Below are 11,581 nucleotides of genomic sequence, written 5' to 3' on the forward strand. Positions count from 1 at the left end.
AGATCCTCTGCCCATTTTTTAATTGGATTATTTGCTTTTTGTTTGTTGGAGTATGTGAGCTCTTCATATATTTTGGATGCCTAATTCTTAATTGTTGCAATTATATCATGATTTTTTAAAATGAACAGCTTTACCTTAGAGTTTTTGAGAATACTTATCCTTGAAAAGAAAAATTTGGTAAAGACAATATTGTAAGGTCCTTTTAAAAACTGTATTGATTGGTGTGTATGTTGCTAATACATTCACATGGTACAACCTACAAAAGGATGGTTAAAAAAGATATCATTCTCCTACTACTGTTTCCAGTTTCTGTGCTCATTCCAGAGATAGTATATATAATCAAGCTAACATATTTTTGTAGAAATGATAGCATAATATGCACACTGTTCTGCACTTTGCCTTTTTCCATTTGATAATATGTGGAAGATTGTTCCACATCAACACACATAGAGCTAATGCTTTTAATTTAAGCCACTTTATTATTTAGAAGGTGAGTAATGAAAAACTTGAATTCATTATCCCTTATCCATGTTTTTATCCTTTGTCATGACATTTTTTCCACGAAGACAAATAATTCAGCGGTAGAACCAACTATTTTTCCCTCAGTAAGCCATTGCTTATATATGTAGCAGTACCTGTGTTTTAAATCATTTTCTATTTTATTACAAATTTTCTTAAAATTTAAACCACATTTCTAAAACTTTTTTTTAACATTTTAAAAACATATTAAATCGTACTTCCCATCCCACAAAACACACTGAAAAAAATCAAGAGGCATTTAGGTGTATGAACTTCCTTACTTTTGCCAGGTTCAGATATGACTCTATCTATTCTTTCATGTACCTTTATCTTTCTGTACTATTTGCCAAAACTCCTATCATTCAATAGTTCTTCACAGTCATTTTACCAAGAAGGGCCTTAAAAATTAACATGTCTTCACATCTATAACCATACAAATTGGCAAATTAAGACCAATAGAAAGACCAAATCATTAATATCTGTGCTTTCATCTGACTATAAAGAATCAGGGTAAGCTGAGTTTTGCAACCAGTTGTGTTCGTGTCTTGAGTACAGCAAAAATATTTGAACTTTTATTTCCAGCAATATAGGTGATTAGATATTAGATATGACTAGATATTCTAAAAAACCAAACTACTAAACATCTAGGAATTCTTGATGAAATAAAACAGACATTAAATAAATAGCTTGCAGGAAGAGGGAATTCTTCAAGGACCACAAACAGCACTGGGGCCACTGCTTCCTTGAGGCCATTTGCCAGTTGGTAAAAATACAAACAGCTCACACTAATAGTAATGTTTACTGAGTAATTACTATATGCCAGACCCTGCTCTATGCTCTAATAGTCCTACAAATACTAACTAAAACAACCCCACAATGTGGGTGCCATAACTAGCTGCATCTTTCAGAGGAAGAAATAGGCTCAAAGAACTAAGTTGGAACTTTGGCTATTAACAGTTACATGGCCTTGAGCAAGATGGAATTAAGACAGATTCCTACATATAGCTGAAATATTCAAAGGGCTATGCCTTCAGTGAAAGAGCTGTGAGGAAAAAAATCCTACCCACCACAAGGAAATTGGTCTGTTACTGCCTTAGCTCTAGATGGGGAAGAAGTCTTCCACAAGAATTCTAGACCACAAGTTTGCCTTTGCAGGTCAGCAAGAGTTCAGATTTATGCTAGTATCAAGGCCTAGGAAACTAAAGCCAAAATGTTAAAGTGGCCCTCAGTTGCACATGCCTTGGGATGCCTGGCAAAGCAAACATGTTCTTTTTGGAGATGACTCCTTAACAGGGATATTGAAGGATTCCAGTAGATAAAGCCCACGCAAATACAAGCTCACAATTCAGAATTACAAAACACAAGGGAAGAAGCCCCCATTCATAACAGAATTTAATGATAAACCAAGTACTTCAGATAGTAAATAATAAGCCAGTACTTAAGGTTTTGGGAGTATTGGATGCAAAATGCAAAAGGATTATGCTTTAAAATATTTAGAGAAATTCAGGTATCACAAAGCCAAGGCAAGGAATTAAAGTCATTTAACTATGACCAGGCAAATTTGGAAAATAACTTACACAAATGAGGGGGGAGTCATTGAAAGTAAAGAGAGAATGATTAAGTTAAATGGCAGCTTGAACACAGCTAAAGAAAACTAAAACCTGTGAAAAATTGACACAGTATTCATTACCTAGCATACAGCAAAACTACACAATACATGGAAAATAAAAAATACTGAGAGATGTGGAGGATAGAGTGAAAGATTATATCTATGTAAAATTGGAGTTCTAAAGATGAGAAGTAATATTTAAAAATAGCTGGAAATTTCCCAGATTTGACCATAGGAATCATTGGATTTAGGAAGCACAGAAAATTATAAGACAGATAACGTTATAGTGAAACTGCAGAATGACAAAGAAGATGTCTGAAATGTAACAAAAAATTGCCTAAAAAGAATAATACTGAAACTTCTCAAAGTTGAAGCTAGAAGACATCAAAATGATACAAAGTTTTGAGAGGAAACAACTGTTAACCTGGAATCATAAATTGTCATTTAATGCAAAGACATGATGAAGATATTTTCAGAAAACAAATTTAGTTGACTATCAGTAGAGCTCACCAAAGGCAATTTTAAAGGATGCACTTCAAGAAGAATGAATAAAAATGAAGATCTTCAAATGCAAGAATGGTGAACTAAGAAACTGGTGAATATGTGGGGAGCACAAACATGATCTGCAAAAAGCAGTAATATCTAGTTGAGAAGGGGTAAAATTAGATGGTCATTCTTTAAATTGGATTACTCACACACCTGGGTATAAATGAAGACTGCAGGAGGTGCAGCCACGTGTTTTTAATAGTCAGCATCAATGTATTCTGCCATTCCCATTCTCTACAGTGTCCTTTCCTACCTTCCACTTCACAATAACTGTTCTCCCATTTTACAAAAGGTATTTCTTAGAGATCTTAAAAAGTACTATGGCACAGTATCCCTGTGTATAAACTTTTTGGGTTTGCCAAGTAAAGGGACAACTTGAAATAGTGTTTGTTTACAAAGATTTTACCTTTTTCATCTCATTAACTGTCAATACATCAATCCTGGAGAGAACTCAAAAAATAAAGCAAAGAGAACATTAGGAAGAAATGTTGAGACTGGCAGTATTTTATTTCACTCAGGCAACAAATTAATGGAACAGCTCTGACTAACTGAAAATTAGGAAGTGAGATTTTTTTTAAAAATAAAATATGGCTTTATTTCTAAAAGTCAAATGGAATGTCTTTTTTTAAATTATTGATAGAGGAAATGTTAAGTGGTAAAAAAACAAATTCTTTGTAACTTGAGAGAAACATTCTTCAATGCATAAAATATACTGACAACTAATCTACTTAATAGTATTTTGTAATTGATACAAACAAGTTTTTCATCATGACTAAGGTAACAAATTTCATACTTGAAGTTTCCTTTTCCCAAACCCATGAAACTCTCCTTTCTTCCTCCTAATTATTTGTGATTTGGGTTTTTTTTTTTTTTTGAGAGGGCATCTCTCATATTTATTGATCAAATGGTTGTTAACAACAATAAAATTCTGTATAGGGGGGTCAATGCTCAATGCACAATCGTTAATCCATCTCAAGCCTAATTCTCGTCAGTCTCCAATCTTCTGAAGCATAACGAACAAGTTCTTACATGGTGAACGAATTCTTACATAGTGAATAAATTCTTCCATGGTGAACAGTACAAGGGCAGTCATCACAGAAACTTTCGGTTTGATCACGCATTGTGAACTATAAACAATCAGGTCAAATATGAATATTCGTTTGATTTTTATACTTGATTTATATGTGGGTCCCACATTTCTCCCTTTATTATTATTATTATTTTTATTTTTAATAAAATGCTGAAGTGGTAGGTAGATGCAAGATAAAGGTAGAAAACATAGTTTAGTGCTGTAAGAGGGCAAATGTAGATGATCAGGTGTGTGCCTATGGACTAAGTATTAATCCAAGCTAGACAAGGGCAGCAAAACATCCACGGATGCAGAAGATTTCTCTCAAAACGGGGGTGAGGTTCTGAGCCTCACCTCTGTTGATCCCCAATTTCTCACCTGATGGCCCCCCTGCGACTGTGCCTGTCTTAGGTTGTTCCTCCCTTGAGGAATCTTACCCGTCTCTGGCTAACCGGTCATCTTCCGGAGTCATACAGGGAAATGTAAAGTTGGTAAGTGAGAGAGAAGCCATATTGTTTGAAAAGGTTAGCTTTTTACTTCTTTGCAGATTTATGCCCTGTGGCTTCTATGCCCAGCACTTGTCTCGAGGTATCTTTACCACCTGGAGGAATTATGATACTCGGTAAATTCGATATGAGGCACGAATTCTATTTAAGGGTTGTAATTAGGAAGGAAGAAGAAAAGCTACAGAGGTAGCATATGGTAGAAAACATGGGAGGATTGATTATTTCTTTGACATATCTTCTTGTAGAGTACCTTAAGCATGTATAGGTTTTAAACTACCAACTAACTTGCGCTCACATATTAATATAATAGGAATACGGTGACATAAACAAAGCAAATCTATAATTACCATCCATCTCCAGTGAAGCCAAGAAAACCATTTAGGCGCCCTAGGCATTTGTGAAAATTTGTCTATGATATGATGGATATTGACCAACTGTACTTGAACAGTCTGAGAGAAATCAGACAAATTAAAGCAACCCATTTCTGGGATCTGTTCACATCCCATACGTTCTTTTAACCGTAGATAGTCTATAGTCATAAGATTTTGGAGTGCTACGACTTGCACCCCTCCCAACTCCTGGTTGAGTTCCAACAGTACAGATCCTGTCAAATTCGTTGTCAAAGTGAGATATTTTTTATGGAAATGTATAAAATGAAACCAGACACCAATGAGAGGTAAATTTCTTTTGACTGCTTGGCTTGCCAATGAGGACTTTCCAACTAGTTTATATCGTAGTCATTTTTTTATCATTAGAATTAGCTGAAATATGCAGCTACAAAGTTCTGAAAACAATATATTTAAAGCAAAAGATTAAAAATTATCAAATTGTACAAATATTGGTGAGAATGTGAAAGGTTGGAATCCTTGTGCATTGCTGAGGGGAATGTAAAATGATGCAGCTGCTATGGAAAAGTGGCAGTTCCTTGAAAAAATTAGAATTACCCTTTGATCCATCAACCCCACTTCTGACAAAAGAATTGAAAGCAGGGAGTCAAACATATTTGTGCACTAATGTGCACAGCAGCATTATTCACAATAGCTGAAACACTGGGTTGGAAGCAACCCAAATGTCCGTCATGGATGAATGGGTAAACAAAATGTATATGCATACAGTGGAATAGTATGCAGGCTTTAAAAGGAGGGAAATGCCAATACAATGCATGGATGTACCTTGAGGACATGCTTTGTGAAACAAGCCAGACCCCAAAGGGAAAATGCTGTATGGTTCTATCTATATGAGGTATTTAGAGTAGTCAAGTCCATAGACACACAAAGTAGTATAGTGGTTGTGGGGTGGGACAGTTTTTAATGAGTATAGAACTTCAGTTTGAGATGCTGAAGTTCTTAGACAGTGGTGGTGGTGGCACAACAATGTAATGTACCTATGCCATTGAACTGTACACTTAAAATGGTTAATTTGGTGTGTGTTTTACCACAGTTCAAAAATATGTGTAAAGCTATGCTGTCCCAGAAATAGAAAGATGTTTAATCATTATATAATCTATTTTTTATCTCTTTTCTAAGTAATAGAAACATTTTAAGGACATACAATCGATTGTAAACCCAAGGGTTTATTTTTAGACTGTCCATTCTATCCCACTGAGCTATATATCTGTCTCTATGCCAGTTATTACACTGTCTTGATTACTGTAGTTTTGCAGCAAGTTTTTAAATCAGAAAGTGTGAATCCTCCAACTTGCTCTTCTTTTTCAAGATTCTTTTGGCTCTTTTGAGTCTCTTGCAATTCCATATGAATTTTACAATAAGCTTGTTAATTTCTGCTAGGAGACCAGCTGAGATTTTGATAGGGATCGCATTGAATCTGTAGATCGGTGTGGACAACATTGCCATTTTTGCCATGTTAAATATTCTGATCCATAAACATGGGATGTCTCCCTGTTTATTTAGCTCTTCTTTTAGTACTTGCAATGTTTTATGGTTTTCAGTGTACAAGGCTTGCACTTTCTCTGTTAAACTTATCCCCAAGTCATTATTTTTTATGGAATTTTTTATTTTAATTTCATTTTCAGATAGTTGACTGCTAATGTATAAAAAAAGCAATTAATGTTCTTAACTGATATTTATCCCACAACCTGGCTGAATTCATTGATTAGTTCTAACAATTTTTCAGTATATTCCCTTAGGATTTTATGATAAAGTTTAACATCCTCAGGAAAAACATTGTAATCTAAAAATTTTATATAGTTTTTATTTTTTCCTCAGAGTAAAAAGGAGTAATGAAAATATTCCAGTTCTGTTAAAAATAAAAAACAAAAAACATTGATACCATTTAATAAGGAAACCTTTTTTGTTTTGGTTTCAGTTTTAAGAATAGTTAATGCTTATCTATCTCTGTCCTGCTCAAAATTCTGTTTTGAAAAATGTCAAATGTACTGCAAAGTAGAAAAAAATAGTATAATGAAAACCCGTATCTCCTTCAGCTACATTCACCAGTTTTTATCATTCGCCACATTTGCTTCATTCGTCTTCATACAAATATGTATATATATACATGTATATTTATGTATACCAATGTATGTGCTTTTTTATTTTTGCTGAAACACTATAAAACCTCACCTCTAATGTATCTCCTAAAAAGAACAATATCCCTATATAGCTACAATTCCATTATCAAACCTAAGAAATTAATAATTTATTTATTATCTAATATACAAGACATAGTCAAATTTTTCCAACTGTCCCAAAAATTTTATTTAGAGCTGGAGTTTTTTTCTCCCTTCAATTCAGGATCTAGCCAGGGATATGTCTTGCATTTGTTTATCATGTCTTTTTGGCATCCATTAATAGAGGAGTCTTCCTGACTTTTTTCATGGCATTTAACATTTATGAAGATACAAAGCCAACTGTCATGTGGAATGTTCTACAAAGATTTGGATTTTCTGATTGTTTCCTCATGATTAGATTCAGGTTAAACATTTTTGGAAAGAATATTACAGAGGTGGTGTAGTATACTTTTCATCAAATCAGGAGGCATAGATATCCCATTTTTTGGTGATACTAAATGTAATCATTTGATCAAGGTTGTGATTGCCACATCTCCCCATTGTAAAAATACCTTTTCCCTTTATAATTAATAAGCAATCTAAGGAGAGAGATTTTTTTCATCCAGTGCCATGTATTGATAATCTTTGCACCAGTTACTTATTGCATTTGTGGTTAGAAATAGTGATTTCCTCATTCTGTCATTCCTTCTACACTTGGCTTTTTTAGACCTCAGATAAATTCAGCCATATAGTGATTCATCAAAATTTCTGAGTATGTTTGCACTTTCCATGAGGTTTCTGAAACTGCCTATGGCAAAGAGTGGTCATGAAACACTGAAATCTCTCTTCCTTCCCTAGCATAAGCCTGGATGACATTCCTGGCCCTCCTGGTAATAAAATGTGGGCACATGTCTGTATTTTCTCCAATGAAATGTGGCTGGAAAGGAGGTGTGCCACTTCCAGGCCTAGGCCTTAGGATGATGGATACACTCCATGCTTTTTTCCACCTACTAGAACCTATGGTCCCTTGGCCTTGACCATGAAGATAACAATGCCTTAGAGCAGAAGTGCATAAACTACAAATGCCACAGCTCAAATCAAGCTCGATTTTATAAGTAAAATTGTATTGAAACACTGCCATATTCTCTTCTGGACAGACATATTGTCTATAGTTGCTTTCACACAACAAATGGCAAAGTTAAGTGGCTGGGACAGAGATTGGCCCACAGGGCTTAAAGTATTTGTTGTCTGGCCATTTACAGCAAAAGTTTGCCAACCCCACTCTAGTATATAGTAGGTACTCCGTAAGTGAGAAATATTAATATTCTGTTAAATGGGCCACTTTACTTCTACTACCAAGTGTATTTGAGACACATCTACCTTGAAAAATGCCCGATCCTAGTACTTCCAGCTCTTTCTTTTTTTAACTTCCAAACTTCTGGAAACACATGATGTAGCATATAAGTTACAACATCTTACTTTCCTCCTACAACCAGGCCACCTTGCACACTGGGACCAGATGAATCTTTCTGAAGCACTACTGTAATCCCAGACGGCCTTGCTCACGATTCCCCACCGCCTCTCTATTACCCTGATACCACATCTACTGGCTCTTAGCTCTCCAGACCCAGCAGTAACCTGACGCTTCCCCAAATTAAACTTAACCCTACTCCCACCTCACAGCCAGAGCTGTAAGGTGCTGGGGTGAGAGTAAGACACCACAGGCACATAACTTAGGTGGGCACCAAAAAACTCAGTAACCAGGATAAATAACATTTCAATGCAATATTTTAAAGAATTATGCAAGAGGACAAAAAACAACAAGATACCCAAATTTTAAACAAAGTCTTTCAGAATTACCCCCCACCTGCTCTGCCCTTCTACCCAAGTTCACAGGTTCTTTGACATGAAAAGGAGGGAGCTAATCACTCAAGACAGCTAGCTGGCCAGATGTCAAGAGCTGATTCTGAATCTTCCCCATACAGCCCCCTTGCTATGCCTCCAGCACTGAGAGAATCTCAGCTTTTGTTAATATATGTTTTAGCTTTTGCGGTGAAGCCATCTGCTGATTCTGGAGCCACAGCAACTAAGTCTTATCATTTTTCATTAGCGGCAAAAGCTCTTGAAATTTGATATACCTACATCTTGCCATTGGTTGACTGTTATTACACCGTGTTCCCGTTGCAATTACACTAAGTGACAGTGTCTGTGTGGCAGAGGAGTTTCAATTTCACGTTTAGTTCCTCAATGACCCCAGCTTTGTGTTCATAAAATAAAGATGGAGAAGGCACAGTCTTTGTTGTCAAGGACCCTACAGCCTAGCAGGAAAGGTGTGCAGAGACACATACTCAGATCAGCATTGCTCATTGTGAAAGGAATAAACACATCAGAGACTGCCACAGGGGTTCAGAGAGGTCCGTAATGCCACCAAATAGAGGCGATCCTTTGGGCCTTAAAATACATAAGGACAGGGGTGGGGTGAGAAGGGTGGGTGCATTTTAAGGAGAGAGAAAGTGAAACAAAAGCAGAGAAGAAAGCTTTACACAGTTGCAGCCGAGGAGGAAAGTGGTGGGTCCAGCGCAGCCTTCTCCGAGCACGGTGTGGCTGAGGCTCCAAGGTTAGAATGCCCTTTCCACCTACCCTGCTGGGTTGATGGTGTTTGTCTCATCACAAGACGAATAATTTTCGAAAGGTGCTTATCATCACTTCAACTCAGGACAGGAAAGCCACTCAGGGCCTGTTTTTAAGTCATTCTTTCACCCAATACGGCTTTGGGTGAGGCAGTCTGCTGATTAACTATGTCCTCGTCCCCAGAGCCATTTGCCTTCTACCACTTATCTGACCTCATTGAACTAAGAGCTGCAGTTCCCACTAAAGGAATTTCAAACATAAGACAGCAGCTGCACAGAAATCTTTTTGGATGGAGTGGCCTTCCAGTGAAAGTTCACCCTTGAAAGTCTTTATCTACAGATAACAAACTTGGCTGAGTGAGAGGTTTTTTGAGGAACAGTTACATTAACAGCTGTACACACCACATTCCCCTGTCTGCAAGCAAATCACAGTTTAGAGGCCCCACACCCACTGTGCCCAGCAAGCAGCTATCAGCTTGGAGTACAGTTTAAAAGGTGCCACACTCCTGAAAGCCATTCTTGGGGGACGGGGAGCATACCACTGCCAGGCCGCTTCCTGAGTCCCGCTGTGACGAGGGCTCCAGCCTGCCCCAAGAGACCTGAGGGATGCCCAAACTGTGTGTTCTGACAATGATCCCCTACCAAGGCCAGTCACCCTTTGCCCACCACCCCAGAAGGAACCTCCACCTACCCTCTCCTGCTGCTGCTTCCACCCTGCTGCTGCTTCCACCCTGCTGATTGTCCTCCTTAATAACACACTCCTCCTCTCCAGAGCCAGAGCCCTTCCACACCATGAGCCTTCACCTTCTGCGGTAACCCACACCTGGCTCCTTCCCCACAGCCCTCTCCAGAGCAGGCTGCTCATTTTCTCACGCTCCACAACCTCAGAGTCAGGAGGTGGGGTCCCCAGCCTCCCTGCTCCCGAAGCCCACATCCACATTGTTTCACCTCCACTCTGAGGTTTAAGCTGTACCTCAGCCCATATCCACCTTCCTCCTAGTTACCTCCTTACATCAACTCTGGCGGTGGGCTCACAGGCTTCTCTCCACCCAACTGGCACCACCATCCTAGGCGGCCTTTGCAGTGGATCCATCCCAAACCTTGGACTCTCATATGCAAAGACGTTCTCCTCTTCTCCATTTCAGCCACACCATCCATGGGCAGACCTCTTCTGACACCTGGCCTATCACACCAGCACTTCTTTCTCACCCTCAAACCCAGTCACTTCTCCACCTTCCCCAAGCCTACCAGCCCCTTTGGCCTCATATTGCTCACTTCCTATCCAGTTTGAATTGTATACTCCACCTCTTCAATCATTCTGCTCAACTCAAAATCACCTTTGTCTTTCTGAATCTCAGTACTGGAGTCCAACAGCCTTTTTCTGAGCAGACAGCACACACTGGAGAAAAGCACACAGCCCAGTAGGTTGGGGCCTCCAGATCATCGGCCACCCATCCCAGCTGGGCCTTCTACACTGCCAACAATTTCTCTGCCCTAGCCCCAGCGGGCTCAGGCAGGGGAGCACAGAGCTCCTCTGGCCTAACCCTAATCCTTACATTCTCTCCAGCTTCTCAGGACCCTCAAGCCGTATTTCTTGCTCTCTTCCTCCTATATGGACAACCTCTCCTCAGTCCCAGCAGCATCTAAACAAATGAAAGTGCTCTAGGCTTTCTCATCTAAAAATTAAATGAGCCCTTTCTTGAGCACATCTCCCTGGAGCCACTGCCCCATCAATCTCCTTCCCTTCCTAACCAGGTATCTACACTCCATGCCTCCATTTCCCCACTTCCTTACCCACTACCCTGCTGTTACCTGGCTCCTGCCTCCACCATGCCACAGCTGCTCTTCAGGGCCACCAATGGGCACATTCAGCGTTGCTCTGACACAGATGACCCTTCCTCCATCCCCATGTTTCTGTGACACCACACTCCTGTTGTCCACCTGTATCTCAGCCCCCTCCTCCCACAAGCTCTGAGGTTGGAGATCCTCCAAGATCTCTTACCGGCCCTCCTCGGCTTCCAAAACTTCAACGCCATCAAACGCCTCACAAACCTACATAGCTAGACGGTCATTCCAATTCCTACTAGACTTCTCCATCAGATGCTGCAGAAACTGCTCAGTGTCAACATGGCCAGAACCAAATACCTGCCCTTCAATTCACTTCTGTATGTCCCTCTTCTCAGCGAATGGCAGCCC

The sequence above is a fragment of the Manis javanica genome, chromosome 4 (genome assembly GCF_040802235.1).
Source record: "Manis javanica isolate MJ-LG chromosome 4, MJ_LKY, whole genome shotgun sequence".
Classification (NCBI taxonomy): Eukaryota; Metazoa; Chordata; class Mammalia; order Pholidota; family Manidae; genus Manis; species Manis javanica.